Below are 27,546 nucleotides of genomic sequence, written 5' to 3'. Positions count from 1 at the left end.
TCTTTGTACAATAGCAATAGTTACCACTGCTTGGGCACTCCACTAAGTAATATTGTAGCTTATTGCTTAGTCTGTAGTGTAAATCCAACCTGTATTTTATTATGTGAGCTCACTCAATTGTATTCTTTTCCAAGCCAATGCCAGTACTACTGCTAAATAATTTATGAAACTTCTAGTCTGCCATATCAAGACATTCATGGCAACATAAAATGAAAAAAAAAAGGAGTGAGTTGGGGAAATTGACAAACAAAAGCACTCCAGCCATACGTCACCCAATAATTAGACTCTATTTAATGGATGATGCATCTATCAAATAGGATCACCCTTCCCTCAGGCTTTTGGGAAAGGCAAGCTTTAAAAGATTTTGTACAGAATAACAAAGTTGGAACAAAAAATACCCTCACAGTGGAGAATGATATTTTAGGGGACAGGAATGACAGCAGAGATGGCACACCTCTAGGGTTCCACACAATGACACTGTTCAGCTGAAAGGCCATGGAGTATAATCTTTTTTTTTTTAATTTACATTTATATCCCGCCCTTCTCCGAAGACTCAGGGCGGCTTACAGTGTATAAGGCAATAGTCTCATTCTATTTGTATATTTTTACAAAGTCAACTTATTGCCCCCCCAACAATCTGGGTCCTCATTTTACCTACCTTATAAAGGATGGAAGGCTGAGTCAACCTCGGGCCGGGCTTGAACCTGCAGTAATTGCAGGCTGCTGTGTTCTAATAACAGGCTTCTAACAGCCTGAGCTATTACGGCCCTCATCAAGCTCCTAACAGGATAGGCAGAGATAATTGGGGAAAGGTAGTATCATACATAAATAGTCTCCAAGCCATGAAGGTGCTCTGCAGATAATACTGAATTGCATCCAGAAATTGATTGGTAACTAGTGTAGCTTGCAAAGCTGAGTGTCATGTGTGTGCCTACAGAGGTGCACTCATTACTATTTATGAGTGCACTTCATAATAATGAAGCTATATTCTGTATAAGTTGTGTCAATGAGTCAATTGCATATTTATTTCTTGGCCAATCTTCGACTCAAGGAAATCATTCATTTTATTCATAGGGGCAGGGTATTGCAAAGTTTAAGAAACCTTGCTATGTATATTTTATCCTCATTAAATCTATGCCAATTATGGTAAGATGTATTCCAAGGAAGTGATGCAGGATTATACTCTAATATCAGGGGTGAAATCTACTTACTTTCCTTACAGGCTTGGAAGTGCACGTGCGCGTGGGGTCATTTTGCTAGTGCGCACACATGCGTCACATACACACGCAGACCTTCTGCACATCCTCAAAACCTTGTACGCATCCGCAGAAGGTAAAAAAACGCCATTGCTACCAGATCACTGAACTACCAGCCACGATCACTACCGGATCGCGCAATCCGGTCCGATCAGGGAGCATTTCACCCCTGCCTAATATGATATGTTAAAATCATATCCCCCATTCTGGTGATTTCCTATCGGGTTGAAACAGAATTTTGGGTTTTGCAGACTCCTAAGTTGGGGGAAGTTTGTCAGATAATTTCTCTATCTATATGTCACTGTAATTATTGACTATTAAATGCATGCCTACTGTTAATTCCTGCTTATGTAGACATATTTATTTTATGTATTATTTATTACATCAGTCAAAGGTAGCCAAGTGCAACATTATCACCATTTCCTGCCAAGTGATGCCATTTTTAATAGAAATGCAGAAGCGTCTGTTGCATTGTTTTTCAACATTACGTATACAAACGTATATTCTACTAAACATTAAGATACTCGGGGATCTCTGTGCCTTACAGAGGATGAAAGACATTAGATTTTGTAATACAAAAAACGGGGTACCAGCAATTATTTCCTTTTATTCTGTTTCTCAACAGAGTCTGTGAGAATCCTTGATCTAAATCAGAGTTCTCAGCCTAACATGCTTGTCTCCCGCAAATAGTATCTTCAGAACCCCCAAATTATTTTTTTTAATGAAATTGATTGAAACTGTCAAATCTTGGTTGATATTTTCCCACCAAAAAATTACTTATTTTTACCACACTTACTAAAAAAAACATCTATAGTGTCTTATCAGTCCATTGCTACTTTTCAGAAATGTCACATTTACGTACTTCCTATTTTTCCTAATAGTATAAAGTTAACTCCGAATTTCTACTTCAGCCACCAATATGTCCTGGGGCTTTTTGTGGAAACCTACTCCCTGGTTTCAAAGAGCTATTATGGACAAAGAAATAGGTGAAGTGGCACAGCATAGCACATATGCAAACTCCAAAGGACATTTTTAAAGCATGACTGATTCTACACACTGAATACGAAAAACGTGGAAAATTGTAGAATGCATTGAATATTAAAAGCCACAAAAATATGGGTACAGATAAAAAGATCCATTCCAGAATAACAAGAACTTCCACTTATCACAAGTATAATGTTTTTAGTGGATCAGTTGAGGAATATGTCATAATCTCTGGACCCCAACTTCCATATTGACTAATATATTAAATGATAACTTGTGATACGCAACAAAAATGCAGAGCCCACAATTGTCAGTATAATCAATGGTTTGCAGGATAGTAAAGGCAAACCTAAAAGTGAGTAAAATGCTGGGCAGTGAATCACAATGCATATTACACAAGAGATGCCAGTCTGCTAAAAACCACAGGAAATGTGAAATGGCAATAGATACGTATGCGCTAATTGAAAAACAAAACAAAAACAAAACATCCACTCTTAAGCCACAAAGATTAAAAATATAGCACTTGCTTATTCTTATTTGATCTGAGTCTCCTTTAGGACTTTTTATGGAAAAGGGTTTCCATCCTTCCTACAGGTACATTGCAACTTCAACTGAAGTTCATATTTCTTTGTGTTATCAGAAATGATTGATGACTTAATAACTCCAGCTAATTCTTAGTTTATCTGTCAAAAATGGGTGCTCTCAGGTCTTGTGATTAGCATATTTTATTCCAACTTTTCTTCAAAGAAATTATGGAAGCCTAAAAGGTTTTTCTCTCTCCACTTTTCTCTCTCCAGTCTACCCTCAATACAATTATCTGGCTGTGGTTATGCATGCCAAATTATCATTTTGGTAATCATGGGTTCACCAATCAAAATTACAGTTGGGCTGGGCTTACGATACATTATGCCAAAATGCATAGTTTGCAAATATGCTAAGCAAAAAAAAAAAAAATCAAAGCTAATCATGTAATAGCTGAGCATGCTACATATTCTCAACTATTGAGAACTACATATTCTCAACTCCAGGTCAATAGAGAACAGACTCTAAAATCATCTAATAACCGGGTGTCATATTTGCCCTGTCATGTTGCCATCATGTGACATTTTGTGATATTTTTTCCCTTTGTGGAGCTGGGGTGACCGTGGCCTGCTTGTGCTGCATCCAGCCCATGGGCCACTAGTTTGACACCCCTGATCTAATAAGATTTCAAGTTGAACTGAGATTCAAAACTAGGTATTTTCAAGTTTGGATAGTGTTATCCTCTAATGGTATGCTGAAAGTTTTTCAGCAATTTACACACACATTCCTTTTCTTCAATTTGATAAGCTTTTTATCCAGAACTTACTTTAGTGACAAGATGTTGACAATGTATGAGTCAATGTCCTGTCTTAACAAGTATCTTCCCTGAAGTCTTCAGCCTTTCTTCCTTCCCATACTTCAGGGCTTTTTTCAGAGCAGGAAGTAGTAACCCAAAATTATTCAGAGACACTCTAAGAAGTAGATAGGAAAAGAGAAACATGTTTGACATTGGAGAAAGCCACTGACACAGTGGTGGGTTTCAATTTTTTTTACTACCGGTTCTGTGGGTGTGGCTTGATGGGCATGGCATGGCTTGGTGGATGTGGCTTGGTGGGTGTGGCATGGCTTGGTGGGAAGGATACTGTAAAATCTCCATTCTCCCCTGCTCCAGGGGAAAGCTACTGCAAAATCCCCATTTCCTCCCAATCAGCTGGGAACTGGGAGGCAGAGAATAGATGGGGGTGGGGCCAGTCAGAATTTTTACTACCGGTTCTCCGAACTACTCAAAATTTCCGCTACCGGTTCTCCAGAACTGGTCAGAACCTGCTGAAACCCACCTCTGCACTGACATATTAGATTTTGGCAAAGCCATTTGTCTTGTTTGTGTGCTATCCTATCTCTTTCTGTCAGAATGCTCCTATCAAAAAACAACAACAAAATAACCCATTAAAGAGAAGGATAGAAGCTATTGAAATGATGTTACTTAAAAACTGGTTTAAGTTATGGTAACTGGCTGAATGAAGCTCAGGAGACATACATCATCAGAAGAAGGGTCTGATGGAAACACTGCAGGCTGAGAATGTGTGGTAATAATTATAACAAAGCCATAGTCTTGTGGCATATTGAAACACATACTAGCTAGTTAATATGTTATGAAAGTGCAGGAAATTGAGCAAATTGTCTTTATTTTGGGTAAGCATGTCGAATACATGTAACATGAAATTGTTTCTCATGGAAATCCACAGCGACCAATAAGCTTATATAAACTTTACAGGTCACGGTAGCCAGTGAGTTGCCCAGATTAGTGGTTTGATCTCCTAACATAAAACAGGAAATTATATGACTCCCAATGAATACAAATTAGCCCCATGAGTTTATGAACTCCTATGAACTATTTCATGTTGAACAAGAAAATATGTATCACTTATAAAAATTAAAATTTAATCAATATACTATAAGAGGTCCCCGATTTTGGTACTGGGGCTGTTCACTAAAGGCTTGCACAAAAGGAAATGGGAAGCAAAGCCTAGAGTGAGTTTAACATAATAATTTGCATGCAAAAACCTAATTAGGGTTTTTGCTTTAAGATCTTCTGGCATGAGTTAATGAAGTTCTCTTGGAGCAGAAGAGGACATCTGGGAGTGTGCAAATCAATTCCCAAGGCCAGAGCAGATTCATATCTATTAAATAGAAAAGAGCCTTTCTCATTCATAAAGTCATAATTTATCCATACTTCAAATGTTTTATTAGCTTATCAAAACATAGACTAAAAAATGAAAATAGTGGGAAAGAAGCACTATTGGAAGAGGAGAAGGTGTAGAATAAAGGGGGGAGAAAGAAAAGCATATATTTAATTTCTAAGAAGAAGAGAGAAGATCAGGTAGATCACTATGTCTGCATAAGTTGTCAAGGTTTTTATGAAAGCTGTAATGTTTTAGTCTGTAACACTTTCCCAAGAGATTTTGGAATTGCAATTCCTGGAATTCCCAGTCTTTAGTGATGCTGATTGGCAATTCTGGAAATATAGTTCCTGGATTTCTGTAAAGCATCTGGAGGAAAAAGGCTGATGATTTATAATGCCAGATCTCCTGAACCATCTTCCAGTTTGGCAGAAAAGAAGATCCAGAGGTCTATTGAACATGAATATCCCTATTTCTGTACTTTAAAAAGTAGATGGAGATACATGTAACTCAGTTAAGTAGCTATGTAGATTATTAATTAAATTATTAGTGTTGGGGGGGGTGGAAATAAACTTGCTCTATTTCTGTATGTCCAAGGGTAAAAGCAGAGAAACAAGAAGACCTTCCAAATTAGCAAGACCAATCAACACTGTTGCAAAAGAAGCCCTCCTGTTTTCAAGGGTTGTGCAGATTTGCATATAATTGTACACTAGTCCCTTACTATTTAACGAGAATGTTGCAGAAGTATCTGAAAAACTCAGAAGGATCTTCAGCCAACACAACATATGTGCACACTTTAAACCCAAGAATACACTAAGGCAGAAGCTTGTCCACCCAAAAGATAAAATACCCAGACACAAACTGAGCAATGTGATATATGCAGTACAATGCAGTACAATGTGCAGAACTGTACATTGGGGAAACAAAACAACCACTTCATAAGTGCATAGGAGAACAAACAATCAGGACTAGATTCAACAGTCCATCTGCATTTAAAAACACAACTCTTTTTTTTTTGTTTACATTTATACCCCGCCCTTCTCCGAAGACTCAGGGCGGCTTACAATGTATAAGGCAATAGTCTCATTCTATTTGTATATTTTTTACAAAGTCAACTTATTGCCCCCCCAACAATCTGGGTCCTCATTTTACCTACCTTATAAAGGGTGGAAGGCTGAGTCAACCTTGGGCCGGGCTCAAACCTGCAGTAATTGCAGGCTTTGTGTTATAATAACAGGCTTCTCTATTGCCTGAGCTATCCCGGCCCCTCATTTTGAAGATAGCAAAGTCTATCTTTTGGACAAAGAGAACCGCTGGTTTGAAAGAGGGGTCAAAGAGGCCCTCTATGTCAAAACTGAACAGTCCTTTTTCAACAGACAGGGCGGGATATGATATCATCTATCTCCAATCTACAACACAGTCCTTTCAACAGTTCCAAGAAGGCTCCACACCCATTTGCATCACTCAGGTGATCCTGAATGACACAGATAAACCTCCAGGTGACCTTAACGACTCTCTAAAAGAATGCAAATGATCAGCTGTCTGCAAGGAATATAAATTCTTCCATTCCCCACCATCCAGTCAGAGTGAAGAAGCTTCTTGAATAAGAAGCAAAATGTCTTTAAAGAAAAACAAGAAAGTCCAGTTGCCTCTTGAAAATGTACCTTTGGGACAACCACGACCTGGCCTGGATGACTGAGAATCTCCATAGAAAAATAGTGTTCCAGTTGTTTTGGGCTTGCAGCCAAGAAGCCTTTTTCTATTTCTATTTACAGGTCTTTTAATTTTATTATCTTCTCCAGTTCTTTCTCTCCTGTTCTGCTTTCTCCAGGTACTGCCATGTCCACTATCCAAACTTTTTTTTGTCTTTCTTATCGACAACTGTTAATTCTGGGGTGTTATGTGGCAGCTGCCTGTCTGAAGTCTAAGTCCCAGAGCACTTTACCTTCTTCAGTTTCTATTACCTTTCTTGGTTTATGGTGCCACCAATTCTTGCTTGCAGGAAAATAGTACATCTTGCAGACCTTCTAATGCACCATTGTTCCTTCTTTGTTATGCTCTTGTGTGTAGTCAGTCTATGCAATCTTCTTGCAGCTGATAGTGAGATGGTCCACTGTTTCTTCAGTTTCTTTGCATAGGCGGCATTTGCTATCTGTTGCTATCTTCTCAATTTTGGCTTTGTTTGCATTCTTATTCTTATTATTTAATTATTTACTTTATTCATTAAACATGAAACTCAGTCAACTGAACATTCAAAAATGCATCACAAATACCATTGACTGGTGCTAATGGTTGATACAGGTTGCTGCCAACGTCATAGGTATTAACCAAGTACCTTCTTAAGATGTACAATGTTCCAAGTAGCACAGTTTTTTGCAGTTCCGCTGGTGTTATTGCAGGAAGCTGTGATTTGTTGATGTGTTTTGTAAAATTCTTGGATATGGTACCAAGTGCCCCAATGACAATGGGTATCACTGTTACATGTTTCATCCATAGCCATGTAGTTTTGATGGCCAGGTCATGATATTTCATGATTTTTTCCAGTTCTTTGATTCAGGCGTCTCCTGGTACAATGATATCAACAAACTGTATGCTTCAGCCCTCAACAACTGTGATATCTGGTGTGTTATGTTCCAAATGATGATCTGTCATATTCAAAAGTCCCACAAGATCTTCACGGTCTCATTTTTGATAACTTTTTCCACTTTGTGCTCCCATGACTTTTCGGATACAGCTATACCGTATTTTTTACATAATGACCAGTGTACTAATTTAGCAACTTGAACATGTCTAACTTTATAATCAGTTTGTGCGATTTTTCTGCACTCACATATTCAGTGTGAAATAGTTTCAACTTTGTCATTGCAAAGTCGGCAGTTTGGATTGTCAGTGGATTTTTGTATCTTTGCTCTCATGGCATTAGTTTGTAATGCTTATTCTTGAGCAGCAAGTATTAAACCTTCCGTTTCTTTCTTGATAGACATGCCCATGTCAAGTTGTTATCACATTTTCCTTCAATGTTTTTCAAGTGCTGTCCATGCAGAGCTTTGGTCTTCCGTCCATTTAATCTGTCATCCAACTCTTTTTCCTTATATTCTGCCTTTGTTTCTATTGTTTTTATAATGTTCTCTGTTTTCACATCCTGCAGCAATCTTTCTGTGCTTTGGTTCACATAATCATTCAAACTTCATTTTTCTTCTTCTACAGCTTCTTCTTCTACAATAGCCCTCTGCCCCCTATTCTTCTTGGCAGGTACAACCTGTCGGTGTCACTTTGTGGATGTAAAGTGTGGTACAATATTCAAAAGTTTATGCATTTTCTGTTCCAGTTTTGCAGTACAGCCACAGTGCAGTTGATGATTCCAACTGAGTAGCATATCACTGGAACTGCCCATGTATTAATGGCTTTAATTATGTTTCCAGCATTCAGTTTTGATTTTAATATTTTGCGGACCCTCCTGATATATTCCTTTCACGTTGACTCTTTGACTTTTCCATTCAAGATGTTATCTCCTTTCAATATGCCTAGGTATTTTTAACCATCATCCTTTGCTAATGCTTCCATTTCCCAGATCTATTCCTTCTATTTTTTACCATTTTTCCTCACTGCATAGTATAGCACATTTTTCAAGTCCAAAGTTCATTCTGATGTTGCTGGTGAACAGTTGAACTGTGTTGAATATTGATTCAAGTTCAATGTGGCTTTTCGCATACAGTTGTAAGTCATCCATGTATAGTAGATGGTTTATCTTGCCATGTTGACTTAAGATTTGGTAGCCCAGTTTTGTGTTTTGTAGGATTATTGTCAGTGGAATTAATGTAATGTTGAACAATAGTGGTGAAAGTGAGTCCCTTTGGAAGATTCCTCGTCTGATGTGGACTTTGCCAATGTTCTCCCCATTTGCTGTTAGCACTGTTTTCCATTGTTGCATATTTGCTTTAAAAAATGTACAAATATTTTTGCTGATTCCAAAGTTTTCTAAACAGGTATTAATCCAGTTATGGGGTAATGTGTCAAATGCCTTCTTGTAATCTATCCACACCATATTTAAATTTGTTCTTCGTTTTGCATTTTTAGTACCATTTTGTCAATGAGCAGTTGATCTTTTGTTCCTCTTGATTTTTTATAATTTCCTTGTTGTTCTACTGGGTACAAACTGTTTTCCATCAGATGATTGAATACTGAATTTGCCAGTACTCTTGTAAAAAGTTTGAATGTTGTTGGCAGACAAGTAATTGAGTGATAGTTGCTTGCTTCTGTGCCCTTTTCTGGATCTTTCACTATCAAGTATGTTCAGCCAGCTGTTAACCATTCTTCGCTTGTTGCGTTTTGAAGCATTTCATCAAACTGAGTGGCCATGCAATGATGGAGGCTGGTTAGGTGTTTTAACCAATATCCATGAAGTTTGTCCAGGCCAGGTGCGCTCCAGTTCTTGACCTTCTTTACTTGTTGTGCAACCATACCAGTTGTTATTACAATATTCTCCATTTTGTTTCGTGTTGCTTGTTTTTGAGTATCTTTGATCCAGGAGGCAGTTTTATTGTGTTCCACAAGGTTTTCCCACAGTTGTTTCGAAAAGTTCAAAGTATTTTTCTTCACATGGGTGAACATTAGTAATGGTCTCGACTTTCATCAAGTGACAGGTAGAAGTAGTATTGATTTCTTCTGAACTGGACATCATTATCATCATCATCATCATCATCATCATCACATTTATTTGCTTTCTATCTCACCATGGGCTACTTTAGGCTATTGCCCTCATCTCATTGGATATTTTGGTCCCAGAGAATCTATGGATATTCTCAATCATCCACATCATGGTTGTTCCAAAGGTGCTTTTCCAAAAGGCAACTGGACTTTCTGGGGTGGGGGGGGCAGTTCCTGGAAAATTTCTTGCTTCTCATCCAAGAAGCTTCTTCAAGAAGAAGGTTCAGTTCTTGAAAATTAAACTCAGTTCAGAACTCAGTTCAAGTTCTGTTCAGAATTCAGTTCTGAAGAAGGTTCTTCAGCTTTGAAGAAACTACTTGGATGCGAAGAGAAACATTTTCAAGGAAAAACCCAGAAAGTCCATTTGCCTTTTGGAAAAGCACCTTTGGGATCCCACAGGATTGTCCCACCCTCCCTCCTTGTAATCAGAAGGGTGTGAAAACCGGGCTGGCTGGGAATCCAAGATGGACACACAACTCCTCTACCCTCTAACTTGTCTTAACTCAATTCTTGTTTTGTTTTTCACTCTATTTTTTAATTTTGTTTTTAACTATTTTTTAATATGTTTTATGGCTAGTGTCTGTAAACTGCTCAGAGTTACTTGGATAGTGAGAGGGGGAGTTTTTAAATTTGGTAAATAAAATAGTTAATAATTAAATACATCGTATAAGAAATACAACTGATAAGCTTGGAAACACATTTGGGCACCTTCTGCATTATGCCTTGTTTACAGTGGATTGAAAGCAATTTGCATTGAGATCGTTTTTCATTTCCATATGAGGATAGTCTATTGTTCCTCTACAAGCTTAATTTGAATACACCACGCCGACCTGCTGGGATGAGTAACTTAACCACATTAATAAAATGTTTAGATGTTATCCAGAAAACTCATTTATAGTTATCTATGTTGGAAAATTGTTTAGTTGACACCCAGTACACGTCTAGACAATAGCAATAGCAATAGCACTTAGATGTATATACTACTTCACAGTGCTTTTACAGCCCTCTCTAAATGGTTTACAATGTCGGCATCTTGCCCCCAACAATCTGGGGAAGGCTGAGTCATCCTTGAGCCTGATGAGATTCGATCTGCCAAATTTCAGGCAGCTGGCAGTCAGCAGAAGTATCCTGCAGTACTGCATTCTAACCGCTGCACCACTGCAGCTCTTATATCAAGGTCAGAACAAGCATATGCAGCACTCAGGTCAGCTAACCAAAAATAACATTTAATTATTTAAGTATCAGCAAACATAAAAAAGAGTTCACTAGCAAAAAGAAAAAGCAGGGACAGAGAAACATCAACGTGCAAGAATTTACATTATTTATCTATATATCAAAAGGCTTAGAACTTTTTGTAACCTTTGGCAACAATGCTGTAGGTAATTAGCATGAAGACCCAAAGGGAATGGCCTCTGGCCTTTTTATGGACATGACAGCAGAAGAGTAGATATAGAAATCAGGGCACCCGCTGATTCCTCCTGTATTCTACACCAGGAAAGAAACTTGGTGGATGGAGATGATGTATCGAACTTCCACATTCATTTCAGACTCATGTATTAAATTATCTGCTGAAATGTTTTGTGCAATCTTCAGCCATATCTAAGTAAGCATGTCCAATCATTAGCTATAGGCAGTTTTCAATTAAAGTCATTGTTCTTTTAAGTAACTGCCTAATCCTTTTATTGCCATCTGAGCTTCTTGTGTTGGCTCATTGACTTTCCATTTATCTGGCCAACTGGCTATGCTAAGTCTGCTCACTAATGCAATCAGTGGCTATGCTAAGTCTGGCTTATCTGGCTATGCTAAGTCTGCTCACAGATGCAATGTGTAGTAGCTTTTTCACAGTTGTCCAATGTTGTTTATTGCTTGGTAACTCACTTTAGTTCCTTTTCTGGGAAAATATCCAACTTCCATGGGCATATTTGGAATGACTCCCATTCCTTCATGAGACCTAGACACTTTATTATGTCTAGTAAAATTATATTCCAATTAAAGATGTATTTCCTGCTTTTCTCCTTTTTTATTGCCATTCTAAGACAGAGTCCAATATCTCCAAAATGATTTACTTCCATTAATTAATTTAAATTGTTCATTGTCTCCAAGATGTCTTTTTGATCCTTTGCTCATGCTATTAAATCATCAGTGTAACGAGAATGTTCACCATTTTCCATTTCTGGCTTAGTATGTCCTAACATTCCCTGTTCAAGGCCCATGTTTTTCAAATTTGATTTAATTTCTCCAATCATGTATGTTTTGGCCTGTATTTAGGTGCATTTTTTGAAGCTTTCAAATCAGTTTTTCCTTCCAGATTTCTTCAAAAATATTTTACCATACATTTTTAAACTTTTCCTCCATTTCAAATCCCATTTGAAATGGAGGAAAAGTTTAAAAATGTATGGTAAAATAGGCCAAGAATTTCAGTTACAATATTCAGATGGAACAATGGGAGAGAATGAGGTTAAAGACCTGAAATTCACATTGTCTTAAAAATCAAAAGAAAACTTTTTAATGATGTACTGTTGGTATCTGACACCAGAGAAATTGTCTAAGATGTATAAAGGTACTTCTATTCACTGTTGAGATTAAAAAAAAAATGAGGGACATTTCATCATTAGTGGTGTGAAAAACCGAAAAGATACTGGAGGAAAATACATATGATGATATAGAGAGTTTTAAAACTTAACATTCAGATGAAACTGAAACTTTTCTTTGCTAGGATTTATAGACATTCAACTAGGAAAGGCTCATGCAAAAATGGATTTATATATGATAACTTCAGTAAGGCTAATTTATACACAAAGATGGAAGACTACAGAAACTCTAAAGTTGGAAGAATGGACTATGAAGATGGCTGAGTTTACAAAAGTTTCTAAATTGACTTCTTTTATTAAAGAGGGAACTAGACTTATTTTTATAAAAGACTAGAAAACCTTTATAGACTTTTTGCTAAAAATAGATAAAGATGAATTGCTGATTTTCTGATTTATTGATTAAAAGGTTTGTTTGCTTATGGGAAGAAAGGGAATATGATATGTAATTTGAGAGCATGGGAATGGTAATTGCTATGTTCATAATTGCTGCAAAGAAGATCGGAAGTAACTTTTTAGATACCTTTCTTTTTCCTGCTTTTTTGTTATCCTTCATTTTTTCTTTTATCTTTTATAATCTTTTTTCTATTTTTTCCAGGATTTTAAAATCTTTGTAAAATTAATTTTAATAGAAATTGTTCATAAAAAAAGGAAATATACATACCCTAGTTTTTCCCTGAGCAGTAAATAATACATACCATTCTCTTTGATAATTGAGATAATATTAGCATCACATATTTAGCATAGATAGCAATATGGATAATAATTAAGAGTGTTACTGTTTGCATTAACCCTTTTCTTCTAAAAGATGAATTAATAAGAAAACAAATTGCTTCTGGTGCTTCATTAGGAAAGCATGCTTTGACTTATTGTTAAGTTCTGATTTCCAAGTCTGGAAGTAATTTATAGCTGAATGGAAGTACTTTTTTAAATAAAAGAACTGCACATGGACAATGTAATGGAGAATGGAAAAATACAGGCTGAAGAAATAAACCTGGCTAGCCATTTCAAAATTGCCCATGGCATTGGAAGATGATAACTATCATATAAACACTTAAAAGGAAATGAGAAAGAGCAAAACAAAACAAAAAAAGTTGAGTCATGCTTCTGCAAAATTATGGAACGTTTCACAGAGTTGTGAGATAGATGAGACAACCTGAAAACATTTGACTAAAAAAAATCCCAAAAACCAAGCATAGTTTCTAGAATCTTAACACCATCTTGAGAGTCTCTATAGCATATTCTAAAAATCTAGTAGCACTTTTTCTGACTAACAGATGTTATTAAAAATCATGAGCTCATTAGTTTCGCCTGACTTCTCCTGAAAACCAGAGATTTTTACCTCACAGCTCTTCTCCTAAAGCATCTTCTAGAGTTATTTATGAGGGCTGGTTCTTACATTGATTACAAAATAACTAGTAGCTTCTTTATCAACCTGGCTCACCTTCTTGGAAAAAGAAAGACTTTCTCCTTGTATCAAAAAGTGTATATATACTGTATATACAGTAGCTTTTTCATTTAAAATACCCTCTAAAATTCTTGTGTTGTTACTTTAACATTTTTCCTAATAAAGGTAACTAATCTGATTAATGTGATGTTCTATGAAGATATAGCCATAAAGCCTTTGACTTAATATAGAGAATAAGGAAGATTTGACAGTGATATGCAAACTCCATTGCCAAAGCAACAAGAGGTAAGTCATTTTTTTAAGTCCAGGAGGTCCAAATAGCATCTGGAAACAGCTTAAACAGAAACGTTTTTAATTCATTGAATCGTAAAGTGGAGATACGATACAATCAGACTTGCAAGATTCTGTTATTATAGCCAGTCTCAATAACAATAGCCTTCCTGTGGAGTTGATTTCTTGGGCTGATCTGCCTTGTGAGACAGACACATAAGAATATTTTTACCTGAAAATGAAGCCAAAATCTAGTTATATGTAACAGAATTTATTAATTCTCTCCTAATCAATATGAGATCATTATATTTCATGCAACATAACATTATCTTCAGGGGTAGTATTCACTTACTTTCCCTACTGGTTTGCAAATGTGCAGCAATATAATATACACTGATTATATTGTGTATAATATAATGAATTATATTAATTTCATTAGACAAGTCTGGACTTCTTGTCTATATGGAAACAATGATAATTAACTGAATTTAGTTTTTATTAGTTGAAAGCTTGACTAAAGTCAGACATTCCTTTCGATAACAATTCTTACAGATATTATATAAGCAAGGGATTAGCAAATCTTTTGGCAGCTTGTTTATCAGCATCACAAATATGCAGCCCAAGTGCAGAAAATAATTTCAACATGAAGAAACAAAGACAAACTGCGTACTACTTGGTCATGGAAAGAACAGAGGTCAATCACGTCTTTGAATTTTTCTGTAGATGACATGATGGGCAATATATACTTTGGAAACAACATCATGAAATAGTAACAGTAATATTCTAGCAATTACTTCTCACTTTTCTGCTACCTTCTGGCTATACTAGAGTCCTTTGAGGACAGGAGTGAGCAAACTTTTTCACCTCAGAGCAACCTACCATCCTGTAACAGAATTTCAGCAAGAACATAGACAAACGTTGATAGTGCAATTTTTCTCAAGGCATTTGAAGAATTTCAGAATTTTTACAGAGGGTTGGGAGGATTAAGGGTGAAAATGGAAATAACTAGAAGAGTCTCATTCCTATTGCCAACCTTAGAATCCATAAATAAATAAATAAATAAATAAATAAATAAATAAATAAATAAATAAATAAATAAATAAATATTGATTCCACTCATTCTAGACTGGTGATGCATCAATCTACTTTTATAAGCTTATATCATCACTCTGTACTAACTATTCTTAATAAGTGTACCATGGCTACTTAGATTACTCAGGGATTCTGTAAGAATTGTATTTCTTTCTTTCTTTGTCTGTTTGTTAAATTTATTTGCTACCTATCTCGCCATGGGGCTACTCTAGGCAGCTTACAATAATAAAAAGGAAGAAAATGAAAGGACAGAACAGAAGTAAATAATAGAACCATAAAATAAACAATGAAAAAGGGAACACCGTGAGAATATATCGATGTGATAACCAAAAAGATGGACAGTGGAACAGAGACAGCAAGAGGAGGATATGGAATCTGCCATCAATCCAGCAGCTACCACCAGTGTGGAATGCCCTCATGTGGTCTCCAGGCCAACTGGCAGAACCAGCTCTTCAGGCTACTGTGGAAGGATAGGACGGTGCGGGCAGATCTTATCTTAGAGGGTAAGATATTCCAAAGGGCAGGCAGAGAAGTCTCTTCTTCTGGATCCTGATAGTCAAGAATTTTTTGAGCAACAGGATCCAAAGAAGGCCCTCTTTGCCGGCAGGAGAAGGATGGGCTTGTTCTTTTTACTTAAACTTTCACAACTTAGTCATGTCTATACATTTGTGACAACAAAAGTGTGATTTGTTTCTGTATAACGATTTGTTTTTGTATAAATTAGTTTAAGACTGACACAAACTTGTGTGAAGATTCTGATTCACTCCTGACAGACATTCCTAGCTGAAAAACTAACTCTCAGCTAAATGGTTGATAGCTGTACTCTGTAGGAGGTAAAAAAATCTCTGCAAAGGAACAAAGCAGGAATAATTTATCTCTTAGATTAGAATTGGTAATATGAAAATAATAGCAATAGCAATAACATTTAGATTTATATACCGCTTCACAGTGCTTTTACAGCCATCTCTAAGCAGTTTACAGAGTCAGCATATTGCCCCCAACAATCTGGGTCCTCATTTTACCGACCTCGAAAGGATGGAAGGCTGAGTCAACCTTGAGCCTGGTGAGATTCGAACAGCCATATTGCAAACAACTGGCAGGCAGCAGAAGTAGCCTGCAGTACTGCACTCTAAGCACTGCGCCACCGTGGCTCTTAATCAGTGGTGAAATCCAAATTTTTTTACTACCGGTTCTGTGGGCGTGACTTGGTGGGCATGGCAGGGGAAGGATACTGCGAAATCTCCATTCCCAGCCCACTCTAGGGGAAGGATACTGCAAAATCCCCATTCCCAGCCCACTCTGGGGCCAGCCAGAGGTGGTATTTGGCGGTTCTCTGAACTGCTCAAAATTTCCGCCACCGGTTCTCCAGAACCGGTCAGAACCTGCTGGATTTCACCCCTGCTCTTAATGACTCCCTTCCTTCAGATATTAGAGAAAGTGTCAAGTAGTGCACACCAGAGGTGGGTCTCAGCAGATTCTGACCAGTTCTGGAGAACCGGTAGCAGAAATTTTGAGTAGTTTGGAGAACTGGTAGTAAAAATTCTGACTGGCCTTGCCCCCATCTGTTCTCTGCCTCCCAAGTCTCAGCTGATTGGGAAGAAATGGGGATTTTCGAGTAACCTTCCTCTGGATTGGGGTGGGAATGGACATTTTACAGTATCCTTCCCCTGCCACGCCCACCAAGCCATACCCACCAAGCCCTGCCATGCCCACCAAGCCACACCCACAGAACCAGTAGTAAAAAAATTTGAAACCCACCACTGGTGCACACCTTGATCCATCTTAAAATCATAATGAATAAGCTTGTCAACACAAAAAAATAAATCATGATGAAAACAGTGCAACAGATAAAGGTGGAAATAAAAATAAAAAAATAAAATAAAAATGATGATAAAAAAACAAGATTAAGGTGATAAGAAAAACTTTTAAAAAAATTCTGTTCAGTTTTCATAGAAATATGATGCATATCATTTGATCAGTTATCCAGTAAGCAATAGTAACCTGAAGCTCTGAAGACCTGTTTCTGATAAAATGGCCATCATGCTAACAAACTGCAATCCTACTTTAAAATATTTAAATACATTTAAATTCTAGAAATGTTATCTTAAACATTGCTAAAGGCTCAGAATATCAGACCTAAGAGGTGAGACCTTTAGTAGCAGACTGATAACCATTAACTTTCATAGAGACAGCAATTCTTCCAGTCTGCAGTAAAGGAAATATTGGATATGAAGTAAAACATGAAGTTTAAAAAAATGTTCCTCTGTCAGCTGAAACTGGAGTGTTTATACCTCAGTTTAAAAAAGGAGAGAGAGAAAAGTGAAACAACCACAATCCAAACAAGTGAATCTACAGATATTACAGGGATAGTCTAATCATTTGCATTCGTCACTATAATAGTTATAAAGCAGCAATACTTCTTGTTCTTGTGAAGAAAACAGTAATAAGCCAAAATATTTATACTGTAATGAGTTAATGCAATCTGTTGGCTTGTCCTGTAAATTTTAGGTAAGAATTTCTATAGGTGGTGTTCCTTTAGTATTCAATTATATGTTAATAAAAGGATTTAGGTTATTGGTAAAAAAAAGGAATATTATAAAACTACTTGAGTTTCTGTATCATAAAGTATACGTTGCAAAAGTAATTAACCATGAATTGAAAATTGTACTAGACAAAATCTTGAAAATTGTGAACTACATTAAAAGTGTCTCATTTAAATTACACCTACTAAACATTATAAATAAATCAGAATAACTTGTGTGATTCTTTTTTTACACAGACACTAGATTATTATTGAGAAGAAATGTTTTGCCATGAGTGTATGTGGTGAAGAATGCTTACTTCCTTGCTCTTGAGAAACAAGAAGAATTTTGAGAGTTACTAGTATTGTATGTGATGCTTGTGTTGGAAGAAATATCCATCTGGGTTCAGTTCCAAGTGGGGACAAAGACACTGGAAACATGGAGACTGCTTGGAAAGATGGTTTAATGGTGGTCAGGATCACATGGCTTGAGTTCCTGAACAGAAAAGGGCTGAGATCCTGTGTGCTCCCTGGCTTTATGCTTTTTCTGAACTTTGAACTTTCTGGGGCACAGGAAGAGTATCCTGATTGGTTGTCAAACTCCCAGGTGGTCTAGGGGTCTTAGCTAACATTGTAGGTTGTCCCTCAAGCTTGCCTGAGCCTTGCCATGTGGTGAGTTTCTGTTCTAGATGGGTTCTATTATGATGCAGATGATGGTTGACAAAGGTGGGGGGGAAATGAGTGAGCTTAGCTGAGGCTTTAATGGCCCATTGACAAAGGTGGGGGGGGGAGTCAGGAAGCTGCTTTGTCTTTAAAACATGTTTCTCCATTTCTCATCCAGGGAAATATATTCTGCCTTTTAAATATTTTCTAAAATATTTCATTCTTGTAGGAGGGGTGTGGGTGCTAAATTCCTACACTTGATAGAAAAGAATATTTGCAGCTCAGAGTTAAAATGAGAAATCCTTCGGGCTTTCTGAGCTTGGTTGTTTTCTTGCAGACATTTCATTACACAGTGATGATCAGTACTTTGGGTGAAGAAACATCTGCAAGAGAACAATCAAGAACACCAAGAACTCCTCAGAGGATACTTGATCTGGAAAGTTATGTTATTTAACAAATATCTTTGAAAATTTAAAATAAGAAAACTACTACAGTCAAGTAAAGCTGAAAATATCTTCATCAGACAAATTAATATGCTGAGAGAGAAGTTGCAAGTTCTGCAACACAAATGTTGCTGCAACAAACAATGATGAAGTTCTGCCATTAATTGCCAACCATCCTGAAGTACTGCAAAATACCATTAAGTATTATATTTGACTACTTCATTGAAAACTATGAGTGACTCAGAAGCTGCTTTACTGAATCAATATTAAACCAATCTTACTTTCAGTGAAAAGGAAGAATTAATGGGCCATGCTAAATCACATTTTGAGATTAAAGCATTTGAAATAGCTCTTGATTAATTGGATAGAATGAAGAATGAATGCCCTCCATTGTAAAAAAAAAAAAAAAGGAGGGGGCGTTATTAATGTTCATGCAACTTCCTACATTTTTTGTGCACATTGTGATTTTTGGTAACATTAAAACTGCAAAAAGAAATAATATATAAGGTTAGGAAAAATTGAGAATATTTGCCCACTGCCCCACCTCACACTAAAAGTATTTGTGAATTTCATCAAGCACAAGTATCCCTTTAGGTGCCATAAGACAAGATAAACCCTATTTCTGCCTGTTCAGTTGTTTCATAAAAAAATAAAATTGGAATACACTAAGCATAAAATACATACAATTATCATTGTAATATTTTAAAGGCTGATGGTTTGTTTGCAGGACCATTTATTGAAACATGCAACATTTTTTCTGAAAATAAATACTGTTTTCCTTAGGTTTAATCTGCAGTCCTAATAAATTCCATTTTGCAATTTGTATCTTTTATATATCTACCAGCAAGAAATGGACCAGGAATGCCACACAATTTGATAATGACTTTATTTATTTATTTATTTATTTTGTCACAAATAATATATAAGGTTAGGAAAAATTGAGAATATTTGCCCACTGCCCCACCTCACACTAAAAGTATTTGTGAATCTCATCAAGCACAAGTATCCCTTTAGGTGCCATAAGACAAGATAAACCCTATTTCTGCCTGTTCAGTTGTTTCATAAAAAAATAAAATTGGAATACACTAAGCATAAAATACATACAATTATCATTGTAATATTTTAAAGGCTGATGGTTTGTTTGCAGGACCATTTATTGAAACATGCAACATGTTTTCTGAAAATAAATACTGTTTTCCTTAGGTTTAATCTGCAGTCCTAATAAATTCCATTTTGCAATTTGTATCTTTTATATATCTACCAGCAAGAAATGGACCAGGAATGCCACACAATTTGATAATGACTTTAAGGTGCCATCAGTTTAATCCTGTATTTCATTGTACTTGATTTCTGGGCTATAATGCAGTATGGAAAATCAGTTTAGTACTGATTCTTCCTGTATCTACTTTAAGCCCTACTCTTTATGCTTGCTGAAGTTTATATGTGCTAAAGAGCTCATATAACCAGATTGTTCAGGTTGACCTAGCAATTCACCTGCCTTTCTCTTGATTATATCACATTTACAGCAAGGATTGCAATCTGAAACAGATTTGCCTCTGCTTTAATGTTTTCTTCTAAAATGTAAATAAGAGGATAGTCTGATCTAATCTCTTTTACAACCCAGTGCTGCATAATAAGGCTAGAGTATGCATTCATGCATTCAAAGACAAAAGAGCACTTCAGTGAGATTTTTTTTCCACCTCAAAGGATCAAATCTTTGCAAATCTTTAGCACAGACTTACATAAAATGTATAAATAAGTGGGAGGATGATCCAACCTGTTTTGGTATCTGGAAGAACAAATGGGACTTGCAATGAAATCTTAAATTGTGGGGTGCTCCCATTCAGAATACCTCATTATATTTCTCCTTTCACTCATTCCATTTCTCACTCCAAAGTGTGCCATTACTCTGCCACCACTAAGTGCTATTCACTAGATGGATTTTAGGGAGTTTGTTGTTTAATTTATTAGCCCCAGAAATGTATATTTCCCAGGAACTTTTCTGCACAAAAGCCAAACTTCGGGGAACTAAAATCATCATTCATGCAGAGCATGGGGAAGGAATGTGTGGCACTTCAAAAATCGCAATGCTACAACTGTCGATCTTCCTACCCGTTAGTCTTACTGACTAGACTGACTGGAATTGTAACTCAGCAATACTTGGAGGCTCAAAGATTTCTTATCCAATCTGTAAGATAACAGGGATGCTCAACTAGGTATCATTCTTGGCGGTATTTCAGAAGATTGCCTGCAGGCTGGACAATGTGAAGATAGCTCAGGCAATAGAGAAGCCTGTTATTAGAACACAAAGCCTGCAATTACTGCAGGTTCGAGCCCGGCCCAAGGTTGACTCAGCCTTCCACCCTTTATAAGGTAGGTAAAATGAGGACCCAGATTGTTGGGGGGGCAATAAGTTGACTTTGTAAAAAATATACAAATAGAATGAGACTATTGCCTTAAACATTGTAAGCCGCCCTGAGTCTTCGGAGAAGGGCGGGGTATAAAGGTAAACAACAACAAAAAAAAAAAGATAGGCAAATCATAGAAAATTTAGTTTTAAGCCTTCATATACAGCATTGGAAATGTGTTAAGTGTAAGCATTTACCTACCTGGCACTCACTTCTTCAGCTTCAATAGCAATAATACAAGAGTAAACAATAGATTCAAACTTAATGTCAACCGCTTCAATCTTGATTGCAGAAAATATGACTTCAGTAACAGAGTTGTTAATGCTTGGAATACACTACCTGACTCTGTGGTCTCCTCTCCAACTCCTAAAAGCTTTAACCAAAAACTGTTTACCATTGACCTCACCCCATTCCTAAGAGGACTATAAGGGGCATGCATAAGTGCACAAAAGTGCCTACCGTTCCTGTCCTATTGTTTCCTTTCAATATATGTTCCTGTATATAATGTTGTGACAAAATAATAAAAAATAAAAATAAAAAAAATGTAAACAATACTTCCACTTAAATAGCACATTTTGGACTCTGGCTTTTAGCAGGAAATATCTTTACTATGGTGTAATATTGTGCACCTCTAGCACTGCCATCAAATTTACTTGTTATGTACAGTATTAAATAAAAAGCCTCCTTCATGCAGAACTCATCAAATCGATATATCCATGTAGTACTGTATTTTTTGGAGTATAAGATGCACTGGAGTATAAGATGCAGCTTAGTTTTTGGGGAGGAAACTAGGGGAAATAATCTGCCTACCAGGTATTCATCTGGCTAGCGTCCTTAGTCTGGTCAGCTTCAGCACATTAGTTTGCTGGTTTTGAGCGCACATACGCTTTTTATCCCCTGCTTGGGAATAAAAAACAGCTTCTAAAGCATAACTGATCTTTGGAGAGAGAAGCAATGAGAAAAGCAGGCAAAGCACGGAGATCATTGCTTCACTTGCTAGCACCTCATTAGGGCTGAAAAAAAGCTTCTGAAGCACAGCTGAGAGTCGGAGTGAGCAGGCAAAGCCCAGAAAATTGCTTTACTTGCTAGCACTTCCTTAGGGCTAAAAAAAAAAGCTTTGAAAAAGCTACATTCGGAGTATAAGATGCACCCAAATTTTCAGTCTCTTTTAGGGAGGAAAAAAGTGTCTTATATTCTGAAAAATACAGGTAGTTCATATTATGAAAGTGTACTTTCAGGATTTTTTTTTACTTCCCAAACTACCTATAGGCTTGGTATTTCTTGAAGATATACTCCCAAATTTTAACAGGTTAGCTTCCAAATCAGAGCAGGTCAGCTAGGTGGTGCCATCTGCTAAAATGCCACATATTTTATACCAGCTTATAGATATGTGGAAAATACAACCTGTATAATTCCCAGAATTCATAACATGGCAAAAGGAGTTATTATTCCAGCACACCTTGAGGCACTATGATGAGGAAGATCTTTTCAAAATAGCATTGGATCTTTCCTCAAATGTACTCTGTGCACGTAAATATTTAATTGGGAGTTTTCACCAGTCTATATGCTGTCTGTCTGCCTCAAACAGGAGGGGAACAAATGCACAAATAAAAGATCTCCACATTAAATATCTTAACTCACGGCATATTTTTAAAACATGTTATCTGTTGGCTAAGTTTGCATATCCTATTTAGTCAGAATAACTAGTTTTGTCTTCATGTTTTGTGTCAATCTAGCCATTGTGGTTGTTTAATGGCCTTAATTCAGTCCAAACTGTGGGGGGTGTTATTCAACAAGCTATAACTTCGTATGTTATGTGACTCAGCTATTGTATTCATATTAATGATTGCGGTTTAAATGCTTAAATAACATGTAGGAGGGGAGAAAGAGAAAGAACGAGAAGTAGCATTTGGCTAGAAAACTAAGACAGGCTTCAACTTGCTGTATTGCCTTTTGCCAATCTGACCCCATTGCTCCACTTTGTAACTCCAAGCATGATTATATAAATGCTCTAGAAACTTTTTTTCCACTACTGTGTTCCTGTGATATTCCCTTCATCTCATCTCCAGCATGAAAAAGGCTTAACTGTGTGTTAAAATGTTGTTTTCTTCTTTATTCCAGAATAATCCAAGGGCTGTAGATCAGTGGTCCCAACCTTTCAGACATCAGGGACTACTAAATTCATAATTTTAAATCCCATGGACCACTAATATGATGGGTGGTCCACAGCTGGGTGGGCGTGGCTAGGTAGTCATGTGACTCGGTGGGCATGGCCAACTCGATGTCACTCACGTTGAGGGGCGCCTCGCCAGCGTCTACTCACCCCTCCCCTCCCAGCCACTCCTCCTTAGGACCCCAACAAGAAGCAGTTGTTGGAGCTAAGCAGCCACCATGAGAAAGAGTTAGCAAAACAACTCAGTTCAAATTGGATCTGGCTGAGAAGGAAGCACCTCACTGAGGACTACGAGTATAGGCTTTCCAAACAGAGGGAAGACCTGTGGGAGTGCAAGCCCAGGTACCAGTGCCTGGAGGCTCAGCGGGCTGAAATGGCCAGCCAGTTCCAGGCCATGATGCAGTCCCACTGGAACAAGGCCCTCTGGCTCTTCACCACCAGCGGCGGTTCCCTCCAGCCTTTGTCGGAAGCCCTGTACCAGGAGGCTGAAGCAGACCCCAAGTTGGAATTTCTGTCCCCCTCCAACCCACATAAAAAGACCCCAAAGGGGGAGACTCTCTTCAGTAACACAAACATTCATTGCATATATCCGGCCCAGAGGCTGTAGTTTGAGGATCCCTGACTGAGTGCAATATAAAAAATGCAAATAATTTTTCTGAAGACCACCAAAATTTTCTTGCAGACCACCGTGGTCCACGGACCACCAGTTGGTGACCACTGCTGTAGATCATTGGTTAGCTCTTTCACCATTCTCAGAAACAAGTCCAGGAAGGAGGAGAGTCATGTTAGTTTATGATGGGGAAAAAATAACAAAGGCTGGTAGCATATTTTCTAAAAATAACTGGTTTATGTTGGTGCAATTCATCTCATCAGACTCTCTATAAGAATCTAGCTTAGGCTTTCCCATAAAACGAGTTAGCTCCAAATGGAAGAAACTTGAGTAAATGCAGTGAGTTGAAAAAAAGTCAGGATGTCCAAGTTGCCAATAGGAAATTAATATGCCAGCATCATTTTTTGCTGATTCAAGGATAAATCTGGCAGCAGTTTCTCTCAAAAGTGGGGGGAAACCCGAGTGACTAGTACAGAGTCAACTCACACAGTAATAATTTTGTGATTGCACCAACCCATTTTTAAATCTCCAGATATGTCCCTCGACTTCCCAATTGGGGAGGATTAGTTTATTTTAACTTTTATTATTTTCTTGTAAGCATGGGACAGAGAACTATGAATCCCCCCATGGATGTTCCAATATAACACCCCTGGGAGAAAGAGTTTACAATGTGCAACCATAATTGAGCCCAAAATTTCTGTTGTTAAGTGAAATATTTTTCAAATGAGTTTTGCTCCATTTCATGATTTTTCTTGCCGCGGTTGTTAAGTGAATCACTTGGTAAAGTTGCAACATGATTGTTAAGTGAAACTGGTTTCCCCATTGACTTGCTTGTCAGAAGGTGACAAAAGGGAATCATATCACCCTGGGACTCTGCAAACGTCATAAATACGAAATTCAGTTGCCAAGCTTCTGAATTTTGATCGCATGACCATGGGGATGCTGCAGTGGTTGTGTGAAAAAATGGTTGGTTTGTTTGACTGCTTTTTGAATGGTCACTAAATGAACTGTTGTAAGTCGAGGACAAGATGTTCTGTCCCCTCCCGGCCTCAGCCACGCGAGCTGGCTAAACAAGCCAGCAATTGAGTTCATGGCTGTTATCAGTCCTGGCAGGGAATCTGCAGCTGCCTGCCAAAGTCTCCCTTATCTTGGGGTTGCCGGGTAACCAGGAAGTCAGCAATCCAGGCCGAATGTTCAGCTCAATTCTCCACGAGTCAAATAGTTCAGCTCAATTTTTGCTCGTCACGGAGCAGAAGAGCAGCCAAGGCTGCTTTTATACTCTGTGGGGTGTGGCTCTGTGACACTCTCCGAGGCACTCTCTAGGCCTGCCCCATTCCTTCCTTTGTTGTATCTCCGAAACCTGGGATCTAGCCAGGCCTGGTTGCCATCAGCCAGGCCTGGAGGCATGGCCTGGGCAGGGGGAGAGTCAGGGGATGGAGGCCTCGTTATCTCCTCCACCTGGCCTGCCTCTGGCTCCTGGAGCTGAGCCAGGGAAGCCGGTGCTTCAGAGGTAAGTCCTGCTGGCCCTTCCCCCTCACTTTCCGAGTCTCTTTCTGGCAGGGGGCCCAGCTCGGGAGGCGCAGACACAACACTACCTGTATATGGTCACAAGGAAGTTGTGTGACACGTAGGCATTGGTTTTTTTTTGCATTTATATCCCACCCTTCTCCGAAGACTCAGGGCGGCTTACACTATGTTAGCAATAGTCTTCATCCTATTTGTATATTTATATACAAAGTCAACTTATTGCCCCCAACAATCTGGGTCCTCATTTTACCTACCTTATAAGGATGGAAGGCTGAGTCAACCTTGGGCCTGGTGGGACTAGAACCTGCAGTAATTGCAGGCAGCTGTGTTAATAACAGACTGTCTTACCAGTCTGAGCCACAGAGGCATTCTTTAAGAACACAAGCGAAATAACTTAGAACTACGCCGCCTTTGGTCTGATCCAGGGGTCAAATGCTCCTGGTTCGGACCGGATCGCCCGATCCAGTAGCGATGGCGGTGGGTAGTTCGGAGAACCGGTAGCAAAATCCCCTGCCTCCCCCCATGCCCAGCTGAGCTGCACGATCATCAGAGGTTTTTTTTTTTTTTTTTTTAAAGCATTTTTTGTACAACCTCTTCGGCCAAAGAGGTTGTAGAAAAAATGCTTTTAAAAGTAAAAAAAATGGCCACGCCCACTCAGTCACATTACATCCTCCCACCAAGCCACGCCCACAGAACCGGTAGTAACAAATTTTACATTTCACCCCTGGTCTGACTTAAGCATAGTACACAAAATTATCCACTACAATGTCCTACCTGTCAATAACTAGTTCAGCTTAAACCACAACAATACAATAGATACAAACTTATGATAAACTGCACCAAATTTGATTGTAGGAAATACAACTTCACAACAGAGTGGTCAATGCCTGGAATATACTACCTGACTCTGGTTTCTTCCCAAAACCCCAAAAACTTTAACCTTAGACTAGCGGTCACCAACTGGTGATCCGTGGACCACTGGTGCTCCACAAGAAAATGTTAGTGGTCCACAGAAAAATTATTTGCAACTTTTATATTGCATTAAATCAGGGGTCCTCAAACTATGGACCCTGAGAAAGATGCATGCAATGAACATTTGTGTTGCTGCAGAGTCTTCCCATTCAGGGTCTTTTTGTGTGGGTCGGAGGGGGACAGAAATCCGACTTGGGGTCTGTTTCAGCTTCCTGGTGCTGGACTTTGGGCGAAGGCTGGAGGGAAGCGCTGCTGGTGGCGAAGAGCCGGAGGACCTTGTTCCAGTGGGACTGCATTATGGCCTGGAACTGGCTGACCATCTCAGCCCGCTGAGCCTCCAGGCACCAGTACCTGGCCTTGCACTCCCGCAGGTCTCCCCTCTGCTTGGAAGTCCTTAGTGAGGTGCTTCTACTGAGCCTCCTTCTTGGTCACATCCAATTTGAACTGAGCCAGCTGTTTTGCCAACTCTTTCTCATGTTGGCTGCTTAGCTCCAGCAACTGCCTCCTGTTGGGGCCCTAAGGAGTGTGGGGAGGGAGGGGTGGCTGGGAGGGGAGGGGTGAGTAGAGGCTGGTGAAGCGCCCCTCCACATGAGTGACATCTAGCTGGCCACGCCCACCCAGCCAGTCATTAGGCAGATCATATTAGTTGTCCGCGGGATTTAAAATTATGAATTTAGTGGTTCCTGAGGTCCAAAAGGTTGGTGACCCCTGCCTTAGACCATCTACTGTTGACTTCACCCCATTCCTAAGAGCTCTGTAAGGGGCGTGCGTAAGTGCATTAACGTGCCTACCGTCCCTGTCATAATGTCCCCTTTTATTCGTATCCATTTCATGTATTAATAACCATGTTTATACCTATATCTGTTATCTAATACGTGCTTGACAAAATAAATAAAATAAACATAAAATAAATTCAAAAGCGGTTTTATTTTGGTTTAAAACCAAGGAAATAATCCTTGGTTGCTCCAAGGATCCCTGACAATACCAGCGTGTTTCCCCCCACCCCCAAAAAAAGGAATTGCGACCATTTAAAAAAAGGGTGTGGGGGGAGGAAAAAAGCGCGGTGCAGCAGCGGCTAAAATCTCGCACCGGAAGCGGTGGGGGGGATGGTTCTTCTCAACAGCCGAAAAAAAAGAAAAGAAAAGGGAAACCGAGCTGCGGGAAAGCCAACCGGCGCTTTGTCACTTGCCAACAAAGTAGTGCTTTATTAGCGGCCACATTA

The 27,546-nt window shown here is 38.4% G+C and overlaps 1 protein-coding gene across 1 annotated transcript in view; it reads right to left on the bottom strand.

The window, feature by feature from the left end:
• PLA2G4A (phospholipase A2 group IVA) overlaps window positions 1–27,546 on the bottom strand; it is a 164,690-nt gene that overhangs the window by 131,734 nt on the left and 5,410 nt on the right. The window lies entirely within an intron of this gene.

This window comes from Ahaetulla prasina, chromosome 3, assembly GCF_028640845.1.
Source record: "Ahaetulla prasina isolate Xishuangbanna chromosome 3, ASM2864084v1, whole genome shotgun sequence".
NCBI classification, from domain to species: domain Eukaryota; kingdom Metazoa; phylum Chordata; class Lepidosauria; order Squamata; family Colubridae; genus Ahaetulla; species Ahaetulla prasina.
Note: the sequence above shows the minus strand (reverse complement) of the source record. Positions and strands in the feature narration are given on the sequence as shown.